At 39.4% G+C, this 5,418-nt stretch overlaps 1 non-coding gene across 1 annotated transcript; it reads left to right on the forward strand.

Annotated features, from left to right (window-relative positions):
* The first annotated feature begins 1,235 nt into the window (after positions 1 to 1,235).
* Positions 1,236 to 1,342, forward strand: LOC112636869. Its single transcript, XR_003122326.1, has one exon. It is a non-coding gene; the product is annotated as a U6 spliceosomal RNA (small nuclear RNA).
* The last annotated feature ends 4,076 nt before the right edge of the window (positions 1,343 to 5,418 follow it).

The following is a 5,418-nucleotide window of genomic DNA, read 5'->3' on the forward strand; positions in this document are numbered from 1 at the left end:
CATCATAGTTCCCAGGCCCAAGGGCACTTCAGAAGCTCGTTCAACAAGAACCCAGACATCCCTCACAAGAACAGACATCCCTCTCCCATTGCCAAAAGGCTAGTTAGTATCCCCTCTCACCTCTAGCTGCCACCTTGAGAAGGAGGGGGAAAGGAAGACACACAGAAGGGGAAATGGGGAGAATCCAGGTTTTGCCTTGCCTGAGGTTTATACAATTTATAGAACCCTCTTTAGGAAAAAGAATACAAAATTATAAATAGAAAATTGCTGGGGCCCCTCTCAGGCCTTGAAAGGGTCCTGGGCAAATGAGGGGCCCTGAAGTATAAGATTCCCATAAACTTGCCTCTGAGAAGAGACCTTGGAAAACTGAGTAATTACTGAAGAGACTGTTTTGAACCTGCAGAGGTAAGAGTATGTGTCATTGACATAGCCAGTGTATACTGCCATCAGTGGGAATGAAGTCTCCAGAGTACAATGAAATTGGTCATAGAAAATAAAGTGAAAATAGGAGTCATCATGTGTAAATTCCTACCACCTGCTACATTTTCTATGTTCAGAGATTTAAAAGTCACTTTGCAAATTGCTCAAAAAGGAACAAGCTGCTGGAAGTCAAATTTGAGTTTCATTGCTATGTGAGTTTAACCTGATGCATGCCCATAACAACAGGGAGGTAAACCGCTGAAGAGTAATAAATGTGAAGATGATTAGGATCACCAGATATCTGGCTTCCCATGGAGATTTTTCACTTGTCCTGGAATTGCTTTACATACACTGAGTTAAAAGCTACTCTATGACAGTGGGTTCTCAGAGGAACATGAGATCCTCCCTTTTCCAACTATATAGCTGTGTGAGGATGGATTTTTTAAAAATATACACTTCAACCGAAACATTTCATGACAGATTGAATGCAGGAGCAGACATGCAAATCCAGCTGTCTTCTATTAAGCCAGACAGTAAAGAGATTTGCAAAAATGTAACACAATGTCGCTCTCCTCACTAGTTGGTTCTGTTTTAAAAAATAATTAAATATAAATCTATAATATGTAAATATATATGTTGCTTATGTTAATAGTAATAAAACCATCACATTATTTTTCAATAAATAAATATGTTAAAATTTCTCTAATTTCAAATACAGTATATCTTAATATAATCTATATAAACAACTGTTAAGAGTGTAAGGTATCCTGAGACCAGAAAGTTTGAGAACCATGGCTCCATAAGAACCAAAGTGTGTGCTCGCTTCGGCAGCACATATACTAAAATTGGAACGATACAGAGAAGATTAGCATGGCCCCTGCGCAAGGATGACACGCAAATTCGTGAAGCGTTCCATATTTTTGTCAATAAACATATCTGTACACTGAAAAAAAAAAAAAAAAAAAAAAAAAAAAAAAAAAAAAAAAAAAAGAACCAAAGTGTGTGTTAAATAGCAAGCTTTATTCCAAAGGAATTAATAATTAAATATTGTTCTACTTTTACAGCATGTGAGACCCAGTAGAGATTAAGAAACACATAAATATCACAAATATCATTTTATCAACAACTCTAGGCCCCAGTTGTTCAAAGTCACCCTCTCAAAAGTCTTCTCTGATCACCTTGTCCAAAAGGGCCTTTTTCAGTTCCTCTCTCTCTCTCTCCTCCCTAAACCTATTTATTTTATAAGATAAAAATCCCTAATTATCTTCTTTCTTCATTTTTTTTTTTTATGTGTTAATTTTCTGTAGTCCCATTCTTTTCTTGCTTATTATCTATCTCTCCCCTTGAACATTGGTTCCATGCAGACAGGGACCTAGGATGTCATCATGTTAAATGATCTGTCCCCAGCTGCCAGATAAAGATCTCACACATAGTAAGAGCTTAATTGATATTTGTTGACTGAATGAACTAATTCTATTAAATACTTGTTTCCAAAGTTATAACGATAAGCAAAACTGAGAAATCTAGAAAGTACTTTAAAATGTGATATTTGCCCTTCTTTTCTGACGTGCTAAACGTTTCTCAAATATGAAAGGACCCACTGTTCTCCCTATGATTTTTCGTGTGGAACACCATGGTCTTGCCCATAGCCAAGTCTATTCGGACCCCCAACTAGGAATATTTCCATTAGTGGAAGATAACACCCAACTGCAGGCTCCGAGGAAACCTGCTGGAGTGCATCTGAGACTGACAGAACTTTGTAACATATTTGTCTCTGACCAGATTTCCTGCTGCTTTTTATCTAAATTTGTTCTAATGACAGTAGCTCAGCCTCAGATTTGGCCAGCATATCAAAGTTTCACACATAAACACATATCTCCTCACACACATGCCCACACACATACATATATATATACAAACACACACACACACGCGTGCACATATATATATATACACACGACTGACACTGACTGTGATAAACATATATTTCAATCAAAAGGATAAATGCAGCCGGGTGCAGTGGCTCACACCTGTAATCCCAGCACTTTGGGAGACCGAGGCAGGCGGATCATGAGATCAGGAGTTCAAGACCAGCCTGGCCAACGTGGTGAAACCCCGTCTCTACTAAAAAATACAAAAATTAGCCAGACGTGGTGGCACACTCCTGTAGTTCCAGCTACTTGGGAGGCTGAGGCAGGAGAATTGCTTGAATCTGTGAGGTCAAGGTTGCAGTGAGCTGAGATCGGGCCACTGCACTCCAGCCTGGGCAATAGAGTGAGACTCTGTCTTGGGGGGGATTAAAAAAAAAAAAAGGACAAATGCATGCTGGGGAAAGGACTTCTAAGTGTTTCATCCAGGCAAAGGACATTTATAAAGAACATAAGAGTGTTATGTCCCCTTAAAAAGAGGATCTAACCTTTTCCCACAAGTAGCTTATGGACGGTGCTGTTTAGGTCATTAAATTACATCTGGGACCATGTCTGAATAGAGCTGAACAGTGTAGCTGCTAAAATGATGTACTATAGTTATAGCACTTGGTATACATATTATATTTCCCCTGGCTAACAGTATATAACCTTGCTTAAATCACTAAACTCTGTACCTGGTGTTTCTATTTGTAAAACGTAGATGATAATAATACCTGTCCCAGGCACTCACCCTAAAAGGATGTCATGAGAATAGATGAGATTAGTGATGGCAAAGCTCTTTATTTGAAATGTGCTATCTAAATCTCAAGTACTATTATTAGGGCTCTCTGCAATTTCCCAGCTAATGGATTATGCAACAGATGGGCGCTAGAAGATGTTTGATATTATTGATATTTCCCATAATTTTTTTTCTTTTTCCCACCTCTCTTATTTATTATTTATTAAAATTCTAGCTCTGATCTACATAACAAGAAAAAGCAGAAGGTTTCTGTGTTTGGGTTGAATTTGCCAAGATCACCTTATCCAGACAGTTTTTAAATTATTACTTCTATGCATTTGTAAATGCGTTGAGGTCTTCCCAGTAGGAACAACTGACACAGTTGGATTAAGCAGTTACCCAATGTGCCAGGATTTGATGCAGGCTAATAGATGAATTCTAAGTTCCTTTCCTTTCTTCTAAAAATGTCCTTCTTTTTGGTGCTCATGAACTAAAATGGAAAGAAAACAATTTGAACGCCTCATCTATACTAAAAATGTTTCTCTGGGAGGTCCAGCATGAACATTATAGACTAAACTAGCAGAGTAGCATTAAGTACTGACCAGAGATATACTAGTCATTTACAGTTTGACAGAGGGAAATCAGAAAGGCTCAAAATGCAGGCACTAGCTGCCAAGAGACAGAAGACTGATGGAGGGTTAGATCTGGAAGGTGGAGGTGTTACAGCAGGGATAGGAAAAGTTTCTAAAAGCCTGATTCATAGACCTAACACAGTGACAGTCTCGGGGGCCCGGCAGCCTCCATCTGCTTGCTTTCTGCTTACAATCACCTCTGGCCAAGCCAATTCCATTTTGAGTGTGATTTAGTCATCTTCGTTTTAATACAAGTTATTTCAACAGTTAACTCACTGCCATGATGCAGCTTACGATTGGAAAAATATACCTAAGATTTGAGAGGAATGCCAGCAAGGTATTTTTCCTGGTTCCAATTTGGTTTAATCTAGTCACCTAGAAGATGTCACTTCTTATGAAGCAACTATCCAATACAATAAGCAGTCTGCTGCTGGGCAGAATATGAGAGAAAGGAACAGGTTGTGCCTGTTTGTTGCTGCTTGGTGTTGTTCCCAAATAAATGGATGCTAATTGAGAGGGAGTGTGGCTTCATATTTTATGACACCCTGGGTATATGGTAAGAAGTCTCAGGAGAGCTGCTTTAAATTAAAGCTAATGTTAAACTCTGCTTAATTAGCATTGCTGTAGCAGGTTTCACTTTTCCCTGTGAGAGGAAGAATGTGCTATGTTACAGTTTTCCTGTTGCAAAATACTAAACTATATGATGGAGGTGAAGAAGTGATTTGGGAGCTGAATGACTTTCTGGCAAGGGAGAACCAGATAGGATGGCATTTTACTAATTAAGAGGGGTGGTGTATTAACCAGATGGGAAAATACAGAGTGGAACAATGGATTGAAGTCCTTAGAATGACACCATTACTTTGGAAACTATTATAAATTAGCTGGGGTTGGGGGCCCTATAATCAACTCCCAATAAAAAATGAGTCAGTCACTCCTGAATATTCTGTGATAAAAAGCACTAAAAATGCTCTGAACCAAAATGCCTGAATTCCATATAGTTCATCCACATGAAATGGAAGTATAAAAGAATAGCAGAGATGGGGCTGGGCGCAGTGGCTCACGCCTGTAATCCCAACACTTTGGGAGGCCAAGGCAGGTGGATCACCTGAGGTCGGAGTTCGAGACCAGCCTTACCAACATGGAGAAACCTCATCTCTACTAACATACAAAATTAGCTGGGTGTGGTGGTGCAATGCCTGTAATGTTAGCTACCTGGGAGGCTGAGGCAAAATAATCACTTGAACCCCAGAGGCGGAAGTTTTGGTGAACCAAGATCGTGCCATTGCACTCCAGCCTGGGCAACAACCGCGAAACTCTGTCTCAAAAAAAAAAAAAAAAAAATAGCAGAGATGGGAATAGCCTCTACTTTTGCCAAATATCATTGTCTATCAGGACACCAATTGCTCTACCACTGGCCTCTTAATCTCGTGCTCCGATGCTTGCTTTTGTTTTCTTCCTATTTATACATAAACTGTGCAGTCTTTGTGCAATAGATCACGTTCCTTTCTTGAGTGTCAAAGGAAGAGATGCCATGCTGGCTGCCAGTCACCCAATCTGGTGGCAACTGCATCTACAGCAGACTGGAAGCATAAGAATAGTTGTTTCTGGTGAGGTCAGCAAACTTGCATCTCTAGCCATTGCATAAAGTATAACAGAAGTTTTCACAGGTTGATACAACAAGTTGATCACAGAAATTCGAGCTTGTAGTTATCTTACAAAT

This window comes from Theropithecus gelada, chromosome 12, assembly GCF_003255815.1.
Source record: "Theropithecus gelada isolate Dixy chromosome 12, Tgel_1.0, whole genome shotgun sequence".
Classification (NCBI taxonomy): Eukaryota; Metazoa; Chordata; class Mammalia; order Primates; family Cercopithecidae; genus Theropithecus; species Theropithecus gelada.